The following is a 21747-nucleotide window of genomic DNA, read 5'->3' as shown; positions in this document are numbered from 1 at the left end:
TGGGGGGAGAGGACAGAGGAAGGAAGCATGATTGTTACCTCGCCACCAACACAACAGGGACTTGGTGCTCCTGGATGCGCAAGACACATGAGTGCCTTCTTGCTGCACTACCTGCAACATGACCCTCGAATTGGGAGAATTAGAAATAATCCTGACTACTGGGTTGCCACACTGTTAGATCCCCGATACAAAAGTAAATTTGCAGAAATTATTCCTGCCATAAAAAGGGATGCACGCATGCAGGAGTATCAGCAGAGACTGTTGCAGAATCTTACATGGGCTTTTCCACAAAACAGGAGTGGTGCACGTAGTGAATCTCACAGTTCCAACTTGCCAACCGTGGGACCGTCAAGTGTTCAGCACTCAAACCGTAACAGAACCACAGTATCTGCTGGTAACAGCAATTTTGCGGAATCATTTCACCACTTTTTTAGCCCATCCTTTGCAAGGCCACAGGAGACAAGAAGTCTGACACATAGTCAACGCCTAGAGACGATGGTACAGGAGTATCTCCAAGTAAACATTGAAGCCATGACTGTGTCACTGGACCCTTGCTCTTTTTGGGCTTCCAATCTGGATAAATGTCCGGAGCTCGCCACTTATGCCTTGGAGATCTTGTCATGCCCCGCAGCCAGCGTTCTGTCTGAACGTGTGTTCAGCGCTGCTGGTGGTGTGCTGACAGATAAGTGCACGCGGCTGTCCACTGATAATGTAGACAGACTCACGTTCATAAAGATGAACAAATCCTGGATCCGAAACGACTTTTCTACCCCTGTGTCATCCTGGGGAGAGTAAAAGCTTGATGACTGGTTAAAATCACCCTACCAACCGTTTTTAGCTTTCAAATTACTAATCATGTTTATCTGTATCTTGGCTGGAAAATAATTTGGGCCTTGTAGCAGTTTGCAGTACTGATTCTATTAGGCCATCTATACTAAGCTCCACCAGATTTAAAATTACTAATCATGTTTATCTGTATCTTGGCTGGAAAATAATTTGGGCTTTGTAGCAGTGTGCAGTACTGATTCTATTAGGCCATCTATACTAAGCTCCACCAGCTTTCAAATTAATAATAATTTTTAGCTGCATCTAGCCCGGAAAATAATTTTGGGGCTCCTAGATGCGCAAGACACATGAGTGCCTTCTTGCTGCACTACCTGCAACATGACCCTCAGATTGTCAGAATTCGAAATAATCCTGACTACTGGGTTGCCACACTCTTAGATCCCCCACACTCTTCGATCAACCTTTTCATTTTAATAAAGAACAAAAAAATGATCATTTGTGAAATTATAAGCATTAGCAGGTTATTAGAAACTGAAATCAAACAGTTTTCAACTCATAACTTTATTCTAGGTGATGTTACATTTGCACATAGGACCCCTTGTTCGAAAGGAGCTTCTGAACTCTCTCGTCCATTGAATTTGTCAGGTTTTGGATGGTTTCTGCTTCAATTGTTTTGCATGAGGACAGAATACCCTCCCAGAGCTGTGGCTTAGATGTGAACTGCCTCCCGCCATCATAGACACTCCTTTTGATGATGCTCCAGAGGTTCTGAATGGGGTAGAGGTCAGGGGAGCATGGGGGCCACACCATAAGTTTGTGCCCTTTTATGCCCATATCAGCCAGAGATGCAGATGTGTTATGTGCAGCATGAGACGGGGCATTATCATGCATAAAAATGATCTTGCTGCGGAATACACGGTTCTTCTTCTTGAACCATGGCAGGAAGTGCTGTTTGAGAAACTCCACATACATTATGGAGTTCATCTTTACCCCTTCAGGGATCCTGAAGGGGCCGACAATCTATCTCCCCATGATTCCAGCCCAAAACATTACTCCACCTCCTCCTTGTTGGCGCCGTAGCCTTGTTTGCATGGGGTGTCCATCAACCAGCCATCCTCCACTCCATCCATCTGGACTATCGAGCGTTGCACGGCACTCATCGGTGAACAAAACAGTTTTGAAGTCAGTCTTCATGTATTGTTTGGCCCACTGGAGCCTTTTCTGCTTGTGTACCGTGAATAGAGGAGATCGACAGGATGGCTTACGCACAGCTGCAAACCTCTGAAGGACCCTGCATCTTGTTGTTCGGGGGACGTTGGAGGCACCAGCAGCTTCAAAAACTTGTCTGCTGCTATGACAAGGCTTTTTTGCCGCTGCTCTTTTAACCTGACGTAATTGCCTGTAGGAAAGAGTCCTCGATTTTCCCTTATCAGCACGCACACGTGTGTACTGTGAATCAGCTACATACTTCTTGATTGCCAAGACACTTCATCCTGATCATCGCACAATGTTGATTGTAGTCATGCCTTGACCTAAACACTCCACAATTTGTTGCTTCTCAGCAGCCGACACATCCTTTTTCTTTCCCATTTTGGCAGAAAATGTAGGCTGCTTAATAATGTGGGACAGCCTTCTTAAGTAGTCTTGCCTTTCATTGGACACTCCTGCCAAACTAATTAGCACAGGTGTCTGCAATTGCTTACAGTGATATAAAGAGCCCTGACACACATCACCATCAATGAGTTTAACTGACAAACAAATTCTTCCCTTATCACTCCGAAACACTTTTTGCATAATAATTTGGAACACAGTGTACATGTGCTTTTCTACAAAACACCAGTGGTTCACGTAGTGAATCTTACAGTTCTAACTTGCCAACCGTGGTCTGTATGGAGTTGTTCAATAAAGGGCCCAAAATTAAGATAACATAGATGGGAGAGGTCTCTATGAATAGGAATTCCTAAGTATTTGATACCCTGTGAGGGCCAGGCAAAGGGAAAGTTGGACTGGATGGAATCCTGTATGGATTTGGGGAGGGAGACATCGAGGGCCTCAGACTTCGCTGCATTGATTTTAAAATTTGACCATGTAACAAAGTGATCTATTTCAGCCATAACAGCATGGATGGATATATGTGATTGAGTGATATATACTAGGACATCATCAGCAAATAGAGAGCACTTGTACTCGGTGCCTCCCACCTCAATCCACCTAATATTGGGGTTATGGCGAATTGATGAGAGCAGGTGCTCCGTCACTAGGATGTATAAGAGAGGGGACAGAGGACATCCCTGCCTTGTCCCATTGGTGATTATGAAAGGTGATGAAAATGTTCCATTTATCTTCAGCCTAGGTGACGTATTGCGATACAGGGCCGTGATTTTGGCTATAAAAGGGTCCCCTAGACCCCTACCCCAAGCTTTTTAAGAGAATAATATATGGCGTGCCAGGAGACTCTATGGAGTGCTTTCTCAGCATCCAACGAGAGTATCTAATTCCAAATTTTTAACTGCATCTAGCCCAGGAAATACTTTGTGCCTAGTAGCAGTGTCTGCTAGTCAGCGGATTATCCCAGCTGTTAAGCAAGCTACACCACCTGTAGTTTGGACACTTAATTTTTTCAAAGGAAATGGTTCGGGCCCCCAGGACACTCAGTGAAGAGCATCGGGGAGGCACCCCAAGGCACAGGGGCTGGGACTGGCGGTAGGACGCCTTGCGGTGGACCGCCGAGCTCGATCCTTATAAAAGCTTTTTAACTGCAGCAGCTTTAGTGGACGCTACTGGAGCTGGAATTACGCGGCTGCTGGCATGAGACTTGCCCTCCAATAGATCCTTGTAAATGAATTTGAAGTGTATTCATTCAAATTAGAGAGACAATTTAAATTAAAAAGCTTAGAGCTGCCTCCACCACAGGGGGGCTCGCTCGACCCACCAGCGGACAGGCACCAGTATTGGGAGAGGGGGGCTGGCTGTCAGGGTTCACCGCAGCTCTGGCACAAACCCGGCGACACGGAGGTGGCACGGGCAGGAGAGGACTGAACGTGTCGGCTTCGCACTTTTTTGGTTTTAGAAGGGCATGACATGCCTATATCTGTGTCTCCCCCTCCTTTTACTCCTCCACCTCTTTTCTTTTCGCATGGCTATATGTACTTGTCACTTTTCCATGTGTTAGTTGTGTCTTCTGAGCAGTTTGTCAGCTTTTGGACACCTTTGAAGGTGTTTTCTATGTGTTTCTATGTGTTTTTGTTTGCCTGCCATTGGTTTTAACGGTGTTCGAAGGTGTTCGACGAACCGAACCGAACTTGAACACTACGGGGGTGGCTCAACACTACTTACAACATGTGAGGTCTAATATAAGTCCTGTATCTGGCAGATTCCCATCGACCTCACTGAAGGCACCATTCAGGTTTTTTTGTCTCCTCACCTTTGTAACGCCACATCTGTAGGTAGGCAGCTTGTTTGTGCCTGGGCTTCAGCAGTGGCTTCATCTACAGACATACCGCATGTTGCTGTTCCCCTGCAGTGTGCGCCGGATTGTGTCACCCAGGTTCAGCTTTCCCTTAGCTTTTGGATTTCTTCACCCTTCTCATCAGAAGATTCTCCTGTTTAGGTGGTGACCTCTGTGATCGCCTGGAGGTCTCTGAGAGATGCTGCAGCTCCATCTTTTTTACATCTTTGTATCACTTTTGATCCAGTATCTGATAAGTAAAGCTTTGCAGATCCTCTTGTAGCCTTCACCTCTCTTGGTCTTGTGACATTTCTCTTCCATGTGGTGCCATTTATAACAGCAGGAAATGGGAAGGGTTTTCTGTGTTAGGTATCGCCCTCTTATAGTCGCCCATCTTCTGGACACTGGTGTAATGAAGAATTAGACTGAACTGGAGGTGAACTCTTGTTACTTAGAATTTTAGAGTCCAAATTTCATCTTTGCTCTTAAGACTTTCATTAGGGTGTACTCATTTTTTCAACGTGGTCTTGAATGAATTTCTTAGAAAAATTACTTTTTTTGGGTGCAAAATAACAAATCTTATTTTCAATCAATGATCTACAATTATGGGAGTATCTTGTGGATTCTGAAAGGAAACTAAAGGTTGTCTGACAAATCTGTTGGGGTGTACTCATTTATGCTGAGCACTTTAAATAAAGTGAGTCACTCTGGCTGTCCCTGGCAGACTATGCTACTCGCCTCTCTTTAGGTCTGTCTCTGGGAGTTTCCACATTGGTTTTGTGACAAGTTTATTCATTAAATAAAGTAACAGAAGTGAAATTCCACCAATAAGGTGTTTGCACGAGCTCCTTATACTCTCGAGTCCTCAGGGTCCCCAGAAGGTTATGACTTAAAGGGAATCTGTCAGCAGGGTGTTGCTATGTAACGTGAGAGCATCATGAGGTAGGTGCAGAGAGCCTGTTTCCAGCGATGTGTCACTCACTGGGCAGCTTTCTGCAGTTTTGATACAATCCCTGTTTTGTCTGCTGTAGATGTAGCAGAGCAGAGAATGCTGAGCTGTGTGTCTCTGCCCACACCCCTGATTGGCAGCTCCAGTGTACATTGTCCATAAGCTGCCAATCAGTAGTGGGGCGGGGTTACACCAATGATCCTGACTGGTCTGCACATAAAACCTAGTCTGACAGTGATAATCTCCTGCTGATAAAACACTGATTGTATGGAAGTGACACATCTATGGAATTATGCTCTCTTGCCCAGTATTTTTCTTTTCCCAGATTAAATAGCAAAAAACTTGCAGACAGATTCCCTTTAAATAAACCTGTGCCCGTACCTGATGCTTTGACAACCTGATGAACCTGAGGAACTTTGAGGAGAGTAGTCAGATCACTGATGAAGACCAAAGATGATTTACCAAAACTATTCTGCACATTCCCTGACTGTCTCCTTAATTCCCCTCTCGGGACCCGTCATTAATTCCTCCTGTCAAATCAATGGAAGTGCGAGGGTCGTCTGTGAGGTAGAGGAAGGAAGCCATGTCACCTATACCTGGACTGTAAACGGGGAACTCATTCACTGGCGCTCTGCTGAAACCCTCATTCTAAACGCCTCAGACTTCACGTCCGGTGCCGTAAACATCAGCTGTTCTGTAGAGAACTCAGTCAGCAAAGAGCAAAGTAACGAGGCCGAAATATTCTGTGATGGTGAGTAACAAGGGAGAAGTCACAGTCTGTCCTCCACGTACTCCACATTCTCTGCACTCTGGTCCTCACGTTCCTTCTCACCCACATTACAATCAGCCCGACATTCCCTCCTTACATAATGTCCTCTGTTCTCATCTAATGTCGAAGCCCATCCTCCCCTATATTATCTGTAATCCCTTCATATTCACCTCATTTCGTAATATGTGTGACATGCAGAAGTAGTGCTGTTGCTTTAAAAGCATTCAGCAACTATTAGAAGTGACACAAGCACATGAGACAGGAAGTGTTGTGCTCCAGAAGCATCCAGCAACTAGAGGGGTTAACACAGTCACAGGAGAAGGGGAGTTTTTTAGCAGAGCCCCAGGGGTTTGTGGGGAAGTTGTTTACTGTCTGGCTGGAGCCTAAGAGAAAGGTGGTGTGTGTGTTCTGTATCTCACAGAAGCGCCCCTGCAAGTGAAAAGGATTCAAGTCAGGAGTGAAGCTAAGCACAGGTCAGATAGAGTTTCTGAACTAATAGTGCAAAGTATTGTCAGGCAGAAAGATAAGGACTGGAAGAAATGGTGTCACAGGGATCATCTCCCTCAGTAAACCCTCCCCCCCTCCATCTCACTGTGCTGTAAAGAATGCTGTGTTAATTAATGTGCCTTTGCATTAAAACTGTGCTGTCCTGTACTACTGGGAGGACTGTGAACTGCTGTGCAGCTTGTCACTTGAGCCTGTTGCTCATAAGACTTAACTTGCACTGGCTGTGCAGCTTCTTAAATGCTACTGTTCTACCGTTTATGAGGACTCTTATCAAGTGTGTCTGGTCAGCAAGTGAAACAACCTACGTGCTGTGCCTGAGTGTCAATACCCCTGTGTGCCTGAGAGAAGCTGCCGTACATGGTCTATGGTCGCCCTGAGTAACGGTTCCCCCAGGATTCCAAATAATTAATGTAATCTGTCTCGCCCCTATCTGAACCTAGCTGCGTGCGTGTAACATATGTTCTGTCTTCTCTTTTCACTCTTCTCCCTCTTCTCACTCTGCTCACTGCTCACACTCTGTTCTCTTGTCACAATCTGCTCTCTTTTCATACTGCCTCTTTACACTCTGCTTTCTCCTTATGCTTTGTTCCCTTCTCAAACTCTGCTTCTCCTCACACTCTGCTCCCTCTTCACACTCTGCTCCCTCTTCACACTCTGCTCCCTTATCGCACTCTGCTCCCTTATCACACTCTGCTCCCTCCTCACACTCTGATCTCTCCTCACACTCTGCTCCATCCTCATACTCTGCTCTGTCATAACACTCTGCCCTCTCTTCGCACCCTGCTCCTTCTCACACTCTTCTCCCTCCTCACACTCTGCTCCCTCCACACACTCTGCTCCCTTCTCTCACTCTGCTCTCTCATAACACTCTGCTCCCTCCTCACACCCTGCTCCTTCTCACACTCTGCTCCCTCGCACTCTGCTCCTCCTCACTCTCTGCTCCTCCTCACACTCTGCTCCCTCCTCACACTCTGCTCCCTCCTCACACTTGGCTCTCTCCTCACACTCTGTTCCCTCCTCACACTTTGCTCTTTCATTACACTCTTCTCCTTCTTCACACTCTGCTCTCTCATTACACTCTGCTCCCTCCTCACACTCTGCTCCTCCTCACACTCTGCTCCCTCTTCACACTCTGCTCCCTCCTCACACTCTGCTCCCTCCTCACACTCTGCTCCCTCCTCACACTCTGCTCCATTTTCACACTCTGCTCCTCCTCACTCTCGGTGCTCTCCTTACATTCTGTTCCCTCCTCATACTTTGCTCTTTAATTACCCTCTGCTCCCTCCTAGCACTCTGTTCACACTCTCCTCCCTCTTCACACTCTGCTCCTCCTCACACTCTGCTCCATCCTTACACTCTGCTCCCTCCTTACACTCTGCTCCAGCCTCACACTGTGCTCCATCCTCACAATGTGCTTCCTCCTCACACTCTACTGTCTCCTCAGACTTTGCTCCCTCATTACATTCTGCTCTCTTCTCACACTCTGCTCTCTCCTCATACTCTGCTCCTCCTCACATTCTGCTCTCTCCTCTCATTCTGCTTGCTCCTCACACTCTTCTTCCTCTTCACACTCTGCTTCCTCCTCACACTCTGCTTCCTCCTCACACTGCTCCCTCTTCACACTCTGCTCCCTCTTCACACTCTGCTCCCTCCTCACACTCTGCTCCCTCCTCACACTCTGCTCCATCCTCACACTCTGCTTCTTCCTTACACTCTGCTCCCTCCCCACACTGTTCCATCACCACACTCTTCTCCATCCTCACACTCTGCTTCATCCTCACATTCTGCTTCATCCTCACACTCTGCTCCTCTTCACTCTCAGTGCTCTCCTTACACTTTGTTCCCTCCTCATACTTTGCTCTTTAATTACCCTCTGCTCCCTCCTAGCACTCTGTTCCTCCTCACACTCTCCTCCCTCTTCACACTCTGCTCCTCCTCACACTCTGCTCCTCCTCACACTCTGCTCCATCCTTACACTCTGCTCCCTCCTTACACTCTGCTCCAGCCTCACACTGTGCTCCATCCTCACAATGTGCTTCCTCCTCACTCTCTACTGTCTCCTCAGACTTTGCTCCCTCATTACATTCTGCTCTCTTCTCACACTCTGCTCTCTCCTCATACTCTGCTCCTCCTCACACTCTGCTCTCTCCTCTCATTCTGCTTGCTCCTCACACTCTGCTTCCTCTTCACAGTCTGCTTCCTCCTCACACTCTGCTTCCTCCTCACACTGCTCCCTCTTCACACTCTGCTCCCTCTTCACACTCTGCTCCTCCTCACACTCTGCTCCCTCCTCACACACTGCTCCCTCCTCACACTCTGCTCCATCCTCACACTCTGCTTCCTCCTTACACTCTGCTCCCTCCCCACACTGTTCCATCACCACACTCTTCTCCATCCTCACACTCTGCTTCATCCTCACATTCTGCTTCATCCTCACACTCTGCTCCTCTTCACTCTCGGTGCTCTCCTTACACTCTGTTCCCTCCTCATACTTTGCTCTTTAATTACCCTCTGCTCCCTCCTAGCACTCTGTTCCTCCTCACACTCTCCTACCTCTTCACACTCTGCTCCTCCTCACACTCTGCTCCTCCTCACACTCTGCTCCCTCCTCACACTCTGCTCCCACCTCTCACTCTGCTCCCTCCACTCACTCTGCTCCTTCCTCACATTCTGCTCCTTCCTCACATTCTGCTCCCTCCTCTCACTCTGCTTTCTCATCACATTCTGCTCCCTCCTCACATTCTGCTCCTTCCTCACATTCTGCTTCCTCCTCACACTCTCCTCCCTCTTCACACTCTGCTCCTCCTCACACTCTGCTCCATCCTTACACTCTGCTCCCTCCTTACACTCTGCTCCAGCCTCACACTCTGCTCCATCCTCACAATGTGCTTCCTCCTCACACTCTACTGTCTCCTCAGACTTTGCTCCCTCATTACATTCTGCTCTCTTCTCACACTCTGCTCTCTCCTCATACTCTGCTCCTCCTCACACTCTGCTCTCTCCTCTCATTCTGCTTGCTCCTCACACTCTGCTTCCTCTTCACAGTCTGCTTCCTCCTCACACTCTGCTTCCTCCTCACACTGCTCCCTCTTCACACTCTGCTCCCTCTTCACACTCTGCTCCTCCTCACACTCTGCTCCCTCCTCACACTCTGCTCCCTCCTCACACTCTGCTCCATCCTCACACTCTGCTTCCTCCTTACACTCTGCTCCCTCCCCACACTGTTCCATCACCACACTCTTCTCCATCCTCACACTCTGCTTCATCCTCACATTCTGCTTCATCCTCACACTCTGCTCCTCTTCACTCTCGGTGCTCTCCTTACACTCTGTTCCCTCCTCATACTTTGCTCTTTAATTACCCTCTGCTCCCTCCTAGCACTCTGTTCCTCCTCACACTCTCCTACCTCTTCACACTCTGCTCCTCCTCACACTCTGCTCCTCCTCACACTCTGCTCCCTCCTCACACTCTGCTCCCACCTCTCACTCTGCTCCCTCCACTCACTCTGCTCCTTCCTCACATTCTGCTCCTTCCTCACATTCTACTCCCTCCTCTCACTCTGCTTTCTCATCACATTCTGCTCCCTCCTCACATTCTGCTCCTTCCTCACATTCTGCTTCCTCCTCACACTCTGCTCCCTCCTCACACTCTTCTCCCTCCTCACACTCTGCTCCCTCCTCACACTCTGCTCCTCCTCACACTCTGCTTCCTCCCCACACTCTGCTCCCTCCTCACACTCTTCTCCCTCCTCACACTCTGCTTCCTCCTCACACTCTGCTCCCTCCTCACACTCTGCTTCCTCCTTACGCTCTGCTTCCTCCTCACACTCTGCTCCCTCCTTACATTCTGCTTCCTCCTCACACTCTGCTCCCTCCTCACACTCTGCTCCCTCCTCACACTCTGCTCCATTCTCACACTCTGCTCCCTCTTCACACTCTGCTCCATTCTCACACTCTGCTCCCTCCTCACACTCTGCTCCATTCTCACACTCTGCTCCCTCCTCACACTCTGCTCCATTCTCACACTCTGCTCCATTCTCACACTCTGCTCACTCCTCACACTCTGCTCCCTCATTAGACGCTGCCTCCTCTTCACACTCTCCGCCCTCTTCACACTCTGCTCCTCCTCACACTCTGCTCCCTCATTAGACGCTGCCTCCTCTTCACACTCTCCTCCCTCTTCACACTCTGCTCCTCCTCACACTCTGCTCCCTCCTCACACTCTTCTCCCTCCTCACACTCTGCTCCTCCTCACACTCTGCTCCTCCTCACACTCTGCTTCCTCCCCACACTCTGCTCCTCCTCAGACTCTTCTCCCTCCTCACACTCTGCTTCCTCCTCACACTCTGCTCCCTCCTCACACTCTGCTTCCTCCTTACGCTCTGCTTCCTCCTCACACTCTGCTCCCTCCTTACATTCTGCTTCCTCCTCACACTCTGCTCCCTCCTCACACTCTGCTTCCTCCTCACACTCTGCTCCCTCCTCACACTCTGCTCCCTCCTCACACTCTGCTCCATTCTCACACTCTGCTCCCTCTTCACACTCTGCTCCATTCTCACACTCTGCTCCCTCCTCACACTCTGCTCCATTCTCACACTCTGCTCACTCCTCACACTCTGCTCCCTCATTAGACTCTGCCTCCTCTTCACACTCTCCTCCCTCTTCACACTCTGCTCCATTCTCACACTCTGCTCCCTCCTCACACTCTGCTCCATTCTCACACTCTGCTCCATTCTCACACTCTGCTCACTCCTCACACTCTGCTCCCTCATTAGACGCTGAGTCCTCTTCACACTCTCCTCCCTCTTCACACTCTGCTCCTCCTCACACTCTGCTCCCTCATTAGACGCTGCCTCCTCTTCACACTCTCCTCCCTTTTCACACTCTGCTCCTCTTCACACTCTGCTCCCTCATTAGACGCTGCCTCCTCTTCACACTCTCCTCCCTCTTCACACTCTGCTCCTCCTCACACTCTGCTCCCTCATTAGACGCTGCCTCCTCTTCACACTCTCCTCCCTCTTCACACTCTGCTCCTCCTCACTCTCTGCTACCTCTTCATACTTAGTTCTATACTCACACTTTTCAGCACACTTTTCTGTGGTTCTTTCCTACTTTTCTTTCTCTTATCTCCAGAGCTCTCTTGCTTTTTCACATTTAGTGCCGGTATCAGAGCCTGTGCTGAATGCGTCAGTAATGGCAGCGCTGTCATCTCCTGTCGTCTTCTTAGTGGGACGAATCCTGAATTCGACCTGACTGTGAATGGACATGTTATACTGCTTCCTAATATTAGCAAATAACATCCTCAGGAGGTCCATGGAATATTTCTTGTTCCGTGGGAAACAAGTTGCGGGTGTGCATGACCAATATCTCCAGCCATGCATGTTCTGGTGAGTGTGCGAATCGTGCACCTTGTGATGATGTGGTCCTGTAAGCTATAAAGACGAGCACAGGTAATATTTACCACAGCGATAGTCATGCCAAAAGTAGAAGCGTTCCCACCATCATGTAGAGGTAGACATTCCTTCTGGAAATTGACGCCTCCACTGTATGTGCCATGTCAGAGCTTCATCTTGGCCACATTTCTCCTTTATCATCAGACTGTGACCGAGGACCTAGCACAACTCATTGTACCTACACTTATTCTCAGACCTTCTCTCCATGGATTACTCATGTTATTCTTTTGCTGCGGCCACGCAAATGAGTCGAGGTTGGATCTGGTTGATCTGGATCCCACTATGATTCTTAGGCCACGGCCCCACTATCAGTATTCGGTCAGTATTTTTTCTCAGGAGTGGGAGACATGAGCTGCTCTGAGAGATGCTGCAGCTCCATCTTTTTTACATCTTTGTATCACTTTTGATCCAGTATCTGATAAAGCTTTGCAGATCCTCTTGTAGCCTTCACCTCTCTTGGTCTTGTGACATTTCTCTTCCATGTGGTGCCATTTATAACAGCAGGAAATGGGAAGGGTTTTCTGTGTTAGGTATCGCCCTCTTATAGTCGCCCATCTTCTGGACACTGGTGTAATGAAGAATTAGACTGAACTGGAGGTGAACTCTTATTACTTAGAATTTTAGAGTCCAAATTTCATCTTTGCTCTTAAGACTTTCATTAGGGTGTACTCATTTTTTCAACGTGGTCTTGAATGAATTTCTTAGAAAAATTACTTTTTTGGGTGCAAAATAACAAATCTTATTTTCAATCAATGATCTACAATTATGGGAGTATCTTGTGGATTCTGAAAGGAAACTAAAGGTTGTCTGACAAATCTGTTGGGGTGTACTCATTTATGCTGAGCACTTTAAATAAAGTGAGTCACTCTGGCTGTCCCTGGCAGACTATGCTACTCGCCTCTCTTTAGGTCTGTCTCTGGGAGTTTCCACTTTGGTTTTGTGACAAGTTTATTTATTAAATAAAGTAACAGAAGTGAAATTCAACCAATAAGGTGTTTGCACGAGCTCCTTATACTCTCGAGTCCTCAGGGTCCCCAGAAGGTTATGACTTAAAGGAATCTGTCAGCAGGGTGTTGCTATGTAACGTGAGAGCATCATGAGGTAGGTGCAGAGAGCCTGTTTCCAGCGATGTGTCACTCACTGGGCAGCTTTCTGCAGTTTTGATACAATCCCTGTTTTTTAGGCAGCATGCAGGTCAGCCGCACTGTAACACCGGCATGTGTGCATGTTGCCTAACCCTCCCCCCTGCAGGGACACCAACATACTCACCACCTTGGCCACCCAGCTGTGTCCCCTGCTATCATGATCAGCGGGGTCCTCTCTCCTGTAGAGTGTAAACTCTTATGGTCAGTGGGGTCCTCTCTCTCTCCTGTAGAGTGTAAACTCTTATGATCAGTGGGGTCCTCTCTCTCCTGTAGAGTGTAAGCTCGTATGGTCAGTGGCATCCTCTCTCTCCTGTAGATTGTAAGCTCTTATAATCAGCGGGGTCCTCTCTCTCTCCTGTAGAGTGTAAGCTCTTATGGTCAGTGGGGTCCTCTCTCTCTCCTGTAAAGTGTAAGCTCTTATGATCAGCGGGGTCCTCTCTCTCTCCTGTAGAGTGTAAGCTCTTATGGTCAGTGGGGTCCTCTCTCTCCTGTAGATTGTAAGCTCTTATGATCAGCGGGGTCTTCTCTCCTGTAGAGTGTAAACTCTTATGGTCAGTGGCGTCCTCTCTCTCATGTAGATTGTAAGCTCTTATGGTCAGTGGGGTCCTCTCTCTCTCCTGTAGAGTGTAAGCTCTTATGATCAGCGTGGTCCTCTCTCTCTCCTGTAGAGTGTAAGCTCTTATGATCAGCGGGGTCCTCTCTCTCTCCTGTAGAGTGTAAGCTCTTATGGTCAGTGGGGTCCTCTCTCTCTCCTGTAGAGTGTAAGCTCTTATGATCAGTGGGGTCCTCTCTCCTGTAAAGTGTAAGCTCTTATGGTCAGTGGGGTCCTCTCTCTCTCCTGTAGGGTGTAAGCTATTATGGTCAGTGGGGTCCTCTCTCTCTCCTGTAGAGTGTAAGCTCTTATGATCAGCGGGGACCTCTCTCTCTCCTGTAGAGTGTAAGCTCTTATGGTCAGTGGGGTCCTCTCTCTCCTGTAGAGTGTAAGCTCTTATGGTCAGTGGGGTCCTCTCTCTCTCCTGTAGAGTGTAAGCTCTTATGGTCAGTGGGGTCCTCTCTCTCTCCTGTAGAGTGTTAGCTCTTATGGTCAGTGAGGTCCCCTCTCTCTCCTGTAGAGTGTAAGCTCTTATGATGAGCGGGGTCCTCTCTCTCTCCTGTAGAGTGTAAGCTCTTATGATCAGTGGGGTCCTCTCTCTCTCCTGTAGAGTGTAAGCTCTTATGGTCAGTGGGGTCCTCTCTCTCTCCTGTAGAGTGTAAGCTCTTATGATCAGTGGGGTCCTCTCTCTCCTGTAGAGTGTAAGCTCTTATGGTCAGTGGGGTCCTCTCTCTCTCTCCTGTAGAGTGTAAGCTATTATAGTCAGTGGGGTCCTCTCTCTCTCCTGTAGAGTGTAAGCTCTTATGATCAGCGGGGACCTCTCTCTCTCCTGTAGAGTGTAAGCTCTTATGGTCAGTGGGGTCCTCTCTCTCCTGTTGAGTGTAAGCTCTTATGGTCAGTGGGGTCCTTTCTCTCTCCTGTAGAGTGTAAGCTCTTATGGTCAGTGGGGTCCTCTCTCTCTCCTGTAGAGTGTAAGCTCTTATGGTCAGTGGGGTCCTCTCTCTCTCCTGTAGAGTGTAAGCTCTTATGGTCAGAGGGGTCCTCTCTCTCCTGTAGAGTGTAAGCTCTTATGGTCAGAGGGGTCCTCTCTCTCCTCTAGAGTGTAAGCTCTTATGGTCAGTGGGGTCCTCTCTCTCTCCTGTAGAGTGTAAGCTCTTATGGTCAGTGGGGTCCTCTCTCTCCTGTAGAGTGTAAGCTCTTATGGTCAGTGGGGTCCTTTCTCTCCTATAGAGTGTAGGCTGTTATGGTCAGTGGAGTCCTCTCTCTCCTGTAGAGTGTAAGCTCTTATGGTCAGTGGAGTCTTCTCTCTCCTGTAGAGTGTAAGCTCTTATGGTCAGTGGGGTCCTCTCTCTCTCTCCTGTAGAGTGTAAGCTCTTTTGATCAGTGGTGTCCTGACTGCTCCCTCCTCTCACTCTGCTTTCTCATCACATTCTGCTCCCTCCTCACATTCTGCTCCTTCCTCACACTCTGCTTCCTTCCCACACTCTGCTCCCTCATCACACTCTTCTCCCTCCTCACACTCTGCTTCCTCCTCACACTCTGCTCCCTCCTCACACTCTGCTTCCTCCTTACGCTCTGCTTCCTCCTCACACTCTGCTCCCTCCTTACATTCTGCTTCCTCCTCACACTCTGCTCCCTCCTCACACTCTGCTCCCTCCTCACACTCTGCTCCATTCTCACACTCTGCTCCCCCTTCACACTCTGCTCCATTCTCACACTCTGCTCCCTCTTCACACTCTGCTCCATTCTCACACTCTGCTCCCTCCTCACACTCTGCTCCATTCTCACACTCTGCTCCATTCTCACACTCTGCTCACTCCTCACACTCTGCTCCTCCTCACACTCTGCTCCCTCATTAGACGCTGCCTCCTCTTCACACTCTCCTCCCTCTTCACACTCTGCTCCTTCTCACACTCTGCTCCCTCATTAGACTCTGCCTCCTCTTCACACTCTCCTCCCTCTTCACACTCTGCTCCTCCTCACACTCTGCTCCCTCATTAGACGCTGCCTCCTCTTCACACTCTGCTCCCTCTTCACACTCTGCTCCATTCTCACACTCTGCTCCCTCTTCACACTCTGCTCCATTCTCACACTCTGCTCCATTCTCACACTCTGCTCACTCCTCACACTCTGCTCCTTCATTAGACGCTGCCTCCTCTTCACACTCTCCTCCCTCTTCACACTCTGCTCCTCCTCACACTCTGCTCCCTCATTAGACGCTGCCTCCTCTTCACACTCTCCTCCCTCTTCACACTCTGCTCCTCCTCACACTCTGCTCCCTCATTAGACGCTGCCTCCTCTTCACACTCTCCTCCCTCTTCACACTCTGCTCCTCCTCACACTCTGCTCCCTCATTAGACGCTGCCTCCTCTTCACACTCTCCTCCCTCTTCACACTCTGCTCCTCCTCACTCTCTGCTACCTCTTCATACTTAGTTCTATACTCACACTTTTCAGCACACTTTTCTGTGGTTGTTTCCTACTTTTCTTTCTCTTATCTCCAGAGCTCTCTTGCTTTTTCACATTTAGTGCCGGTATCAGAGCCTGTGCTGAATGCGTCAGTAATGGCAGCGCTGTCATCTCCTGTCGTCTTCTTAGTGGGACGAATCCTGAATTCGACCTGACTGTGAATGGACATCTTATACTGCTTCCTAATATTAGCAAATAACATCCTCAGGAGGTCCATGGAATATTTCTTGTTCTGTGGGAAACAAGTTGCGGGTGTGCATGACCAATATCTCCAGCCATGCATGTTCTGGTGAGTGTGCGAATCGTGCACCTTGTGATGATGTGGTCCTGTAAGCTATAAAGACGAGCACAGGTAATATTTACCACAGCGATAGTCATGCCAAAAGTAGAAGCGTTCCCACCATCATGTAGAGGTAGACATTCCTTCTGGAAATTGACGCCTCCACTGTATGTGCCATGTCAGAGCTTCATCTTGGCCACATTTCTCCTTTATCATCAGACTGTGACCGAGGACCTAGCACAACTCATTGTACCTACACTTATTCTCAGACCTTCTCTCCATGGACTACTCATGTTATTCTTCTGCTGCGGCCACGCAAATGAGTCGAGGTTGGATCTGGTTGATCTGGATCCCACTATGATTCTTAGGCCACGGCCCCACTATCAGTATTCGGTCAGTATTTTTTCTCAGGAGTGGGAGACATGAGCTGCTCTGAGAGATGCTGCAGCTCCATCTTTTTTACATCTTTGTATCACTTTTGATCCAGTATCTGATAAGTAAAGCTTTGCAGATCCTCTTGTAGCCTTCACCTCTCTTGGTCTTGTGACATTTCTCTTCCATGTGGTGCCATTTATAACAGCAGGAAATGGGAAGGGTTTTCTGTGTTAGGTATCGCCCTCTTATAGTCGCCCATCTTCTGGACACTGGTGTAATGAAGAATTAGACTGAACTGGAGGTGAACTCTTATTACTTAGAATTTTAGAGTCCAAATTTCATCTTTGCTCTTAAGACTTTCATTAGGGTGTACTCATTTTCTCAATGTGGTCTTGAATGAATTTCTTAGAAAAATTACTTTTTTGGGTGCAAAATAACAAATCTTATTTTCAATCAATGATCTACAATTATGGGAGTATCTTGTGGATTCTGAAAGGAAACTAAAGGTTGTCTGACAAATCTGTTGGGGTGTACTCATTTATGCTGAGCACTTTAAATAAAGTGAGTCACTCTGGCTGTCCCTGGCAGACTATGCTACTCGCCTCTCTTTAGGTCTGTCTCTGGGAGTTTCCACTTTGGTTTTGTGACAAGTTTATTTATTAAATAAAGTAACAGAAGTGAAATTCAACCAATAAGGTGTTTGCCGGAGCTCCTTATACTCTCTGGTCTCAGGGTCCCCAGAAGGTTATGACTTAAAGGAATCTGTCAGCAGGGTGTTGCTATGTAACGTGAGAGCATCATGAGGTAGGTGCAGAGAGCCTGTTTCCAGCGATGTGTCACTCACTGGGCAGCTTTCTGCAGTTTTGATACAATCCCTGTTTTTTAGGCAGCATGCAGGTCAGCCGCACTGTAACACCGGCATGCGTGCATGTTGCCTAACCCTCCCCCCTGCAGGGACACCAACATACTCACCACCTTGGCCACCCAGCTGTGTCCCCTGCTATCATGATCAGCGGGGTCCTCTCTCCTGTAGAGTGTAAACTCTTATGATCAGTGGGGTCCTCTCTCTCCTGTAGAGTGTAAGCTCGTATGGTCAGTGGCGTCCTCTCTCTCCTGTAGAGTATAAGCTCTTATGATCAGCGGGGTCCTCTCTCTCTCCTGTAGAGTGTAAACTCTTATGATCAGTGGGGTCCTCTCTCTCCTGTAGAGTGTAAGCTCGTATGGTCAGTGGCGTCCTCTCTCTCCTGTAGATTGTAAGCTCTTATGATCAGCGGGGTCCTCTCTCTCTCCTGTAGAGTGTAAGCTCTTATGGTCAGTGGGGTCCTCTCTCTCTCCTGTAGAGTGTAAGCTCTTATGATCAGCGGGGTCCTCTCTCTCCCCTGTAGAGTGTAAGCTCTTATGGTCAGTGGGGTCCTCTCTCTCCTGTAGATTGTAAGCTCTTATGATCAGCGGGGTCCTCTCTCCTGTAGAGTGTAAACTCTTATGGTCAGTGGCGTCCTCTCTCTCCTGTAGATTGTAAGCTCTTATGATCAGCAGGGTCCTCTCTCTCACCTGTAGAGTGTAAGCTCTTATGGTCAGTGGGGTCCTCTCTCTCTCCTGTAGAGTGTAAACTCTTATGATCAGCGTGGTCCTCTCTCTCTCCTGTAGAGTGTAAGCTCTTATGATCAGCGGGGTCCTCTCTCTCTCCTGTAGAGTGTAAGCTCTTATGGTCAGTGGGGTCCTCTCTCTCTCCTGTAGAGTGTAAGCTCTTATGATCAGTGGGGTCCTCTCTCCTGTAGAGTGTAAGCTCTTATGGTCAGTGGGGTCCTCTCTCTCTCCTGTAGAGTGTAAGCTATTATGGTCAGTGGGGTCCTCTCTCTCTCCTGTAGAGTGTAAGCTCTTATGATCAGCGGGGACCTCTCTCTCTCCTGTAGAGTGTAAGCTCTTATGGTCAGTGGGGTCCTCTCTCTCCTGTAGAGTGTAAGCTCTTATGGTCAGTGGGGTCCTCTCTCTCTCCTGTAGAGTGTAAGCTCTTATGGTCAGTGGGGTCCTCTCTCTCTCCTGTAGAGTGTAAGCTCTTATGGTCAGTGGGGTCCTCTCTCTCTCCTGTAGAGTGAAAGCTCTTATGATCAGCGGGGTCCTCTCTCTCTCCTGTAGAGTGTAAGCTCTTATGATCAGCGGGGTCCTCTCTCTCTCCTGTAGAGTGTAAGCTCTTATGGTCAGTGGGGTCCTCTCTCTCTCCTGTAGAGTGTAAGCTCTTATGATCAGTGGGGTCCTCTCTCTCCTGTAGAGTGTAAGCTCTTATGGTCAGTGGGGTCCTCTCTCTCTCCTGTAGAGTGTAAGCTATTATAGTCAGTGGGGTCCTCTCTCTCTAATGTAGAGTGTAAGCTCTTATGATCAGCGGGGACCTCTCTCTCTCCTGTAGAGTGTAAGCTCTTATGGTCAGTGGGGTCCTCTCTCTCCTGTAGAGTGTAAGCTCTTATGGTCAGTGGGGTCCTCTCTCTCTCCTGTAGAGTGTAAGCTCTTATGGTCAGTGGGGTCCTCTCTCTCTCCTGTAGAGTGTAAGCTCTTATGATCAGCGGGGACCTCTCTCTCTCCTGTAGAGTGTAAGCTCTTATGGTCAGTGGGGTCCTCTCTCTCCTGTAGAGTGTAAGCTCTTATGGTCAGTGGGGTCCTCTCTCTCTCCTGTAGAGTGTAAGCTCTTATGGTCAGTGGGGTCCTCTCTCTCTCCTGTAGAGTGTAAGCTCTTATGGTCAGTGGGGTCCTCTCTCTCTCCTGTAGAGTGTAAGCTCTTATGGTCAGAGGGGTCCTCTCTCTCCTGTAGAGTGTAAGCTCTTATGGTCAGAGGGGTCCTCTCTCTCCTGTAGAGTGTAAGCTCTTATGGCCAGTGGGGTCCTCTCTCTCTCCTGTAGAGTGTAAGCTCTTATGGTCAATGGGGTCCTCTCTCTCCTGTAGAGTATAAGCTCTTATGGCCAGTGGGGTCCTTTCTCTCCTATAGAGTGTAGGCTCTTATGGTCAGTGGAATCCTCTCTCTCCTGTAGAGTGTAAGCTCTTATGGTCAGTGGAGTCTTCTCTCTCCTGTAGAGTGTAAGCTCTTATGGTCAGTGGGGTCCTCTCTCTCTCTCCTGTAGAGTGTAAGCTCTTATGATCAGTGGTGTCCTCACTCTCTCCTGTAGAGTGTAAGCTCTTATGGTCAGTGGAGTCCTCTCTCTCCTGTAGAGTGTAAGCTCTTATGGTCAGTGGGGTCCTCTCTCTCCTGTAGAGTGTAAGCTCTTATGGTCAGTGGGGTCCTCTCTCTCCTGTAGAGTGTAAGCTCTTATGATCAGTGGGGTCCTCTCTCTCTCCTGTAGAGTGTAAGCTCTTATGATCAGTGGGGTCCTCTCCCTCCTGTAGAGTGTAAGCTCTTATGGTCAGTGGGGTTCTCTCTCCTGTAGAGCGTAAGCTCTTATGGTCAGTGGGGTCCTCTCTCTCCTGTAGAGTGTAAGCTCTTATGGTCAGTGGGGTCCTCTCTCTCCTGTAGAGTGTAAGCTCGTATGGTGTGCGGGATCTTCTCTCTCCTGTAGAGTGTAAGCTCTTCTGGTCAGTGGGTCCTCTCTCTCCTGTAGAGTGTAAGCTCTTATGATCAGTGGGGTCCTCTCTCTCTCCTGTAGAGTGTAAGCTTTTATGGTCAGTGGGTCCTCTCTCTCCTGTAGATTGTAAGCTCTTATGGTCAGTGCAGTCCTCTCTCTCTCCTGTAGAGTGTAAGCTTTTATGGTCAGTGGGCTCCTCTCTCTCTCTCTCTCTCTCTCCTTTAGAGTGTAAGCTCTTATGTTCAGTGGGGTCCTCTCTCTCTCCTATAGAGTGTAAGCTCTTATGGTCAGTGGGGTCCTCTCTCTCTCCTGTAGAGTGTAAGCTCTTATGGTCAGTGGGGTCCTCTCTCTCTCCTGTAGAGTGTAAGCTCTTATGGTCAGTGGGGTCCTCTCTCTCTCCTGTAGAATGTAAGCTCTTATGGTCAGTGGGGTCCTCTCTCTCTCCTGTAAAGTGTAAGCTCTTATGGTGAGCGGGGTCCTCTCTCTCTCATATAGAGCGTAAGCTCTTATGGTCAGCGGGGTACATCTCTCTCTCCTGTAGAGTGTAAGCTCTTATGGTCAATGGGGTCCTCTCTCTCCTGTAGAGTGTAAGCTCTTATGGTCAGTGGGATCCTCTCCTCTAGAGTGTAAGCTCTTATGATCAGTGGGGTCCTCTCTCTCTCCTGTAGAGTGTAAGCTCTTATGGTCAGTAGGGTCCTCTCTCTGCTGTAGAGTGTAAGCTCTTATGGTCAGTGGGATCCTCTCTCTCTCTCCTGTAGAGTGTAAGCTCTTATGGTCAGTGGAATCCTCTCTCTCTCCTGTAGCGTGTAAGCTCTTATGGTCAGTGAGGTCCTCTCTCTGTCCTGTAGAGTTTAAGCTCTTATGGTCAGTGGGGTCCTCTCTCTCTCCTGTAGAATGTAAGCTCTTATTGTCAGTGGGGTCCTCTCTCTCTCTCCTGTAGAGTGTAAGCTCTTATGGTCAGTGGGGTTCTCTCTCACTCCTGTAGAATGTAAGCTCTTATGGTCAGTGGGGTCCTCTCTCTCTCCTGTAAAGTGTAAGCTCTTATGGTCAGCGGGGTCCTCTCTCTCTCTCCTGTAGAGTGTAAGCTCTTATGGTCAATGGGGTCCTCTCTCTCCTGTAAAGTGTAAGCTCTTATGGTCAGTGGGGTCCTCTCCTGTAGAGTGTAAGCTCTTATGATCAGTGGGGTCCTCTCTCTCTCCTGTAGAATGTAAGCTATTATGGTCAGTAGGGTCCTCTCTCTCCTGTAGAGTGTAAGCTCTTATGGTCAGTGGGATCCTCTTTCTCTCCTGTAGAGTGTAAGCTCTTATGGTCAGTGGGATCCTCTCTCTCTCCTGTAGAGTGTAAGCTCTTATGGTCAGTAGAATCCTCTCTCTCTCCTGTAGAGTGTAAGCTGTTATGGTCAGTGAGGTCCTCTCTCTCTCCTGTAGA

The 21747-nt window shown here is 48.6% G+C and overlaps 1 protein-coding gene across 3 annotated transcripts in view; it reads left to right on the top strand.

Annotated features, from left to right (window-relative positions):
- LOC141241447 (uncharacterized) overlaps window positions 1-21747 on the top strand; it is a 221284-nt gene that overhangs the window by 175832 nt on the left and 23705 nt on the right. The window lies entirely within an intron of this gene.

This window comes from Phyllobates terribilis, unplaced genomic scaffold, assembly GCF_046119375.1.
Source record: "Phyllobates terribilis strain yellow unplaced genomic scaffold, ASM4611937v1 Scaffold_2__4_contigs__length_985480577, whole genome shotgun sequence".
In the NCBI taxonomy this organism is placed as follows: Eukaryota; Metazoa; Chordata; class Amphibia; order Anura; family Dendrobatidae; genus Phyllobates; species Phyllobates terribilis.
The sequence above is the reverse complement of the archived record's forward strand: the minus strand, read 5'-3'. Positions and strand labels throughout refer to the sequence as shown.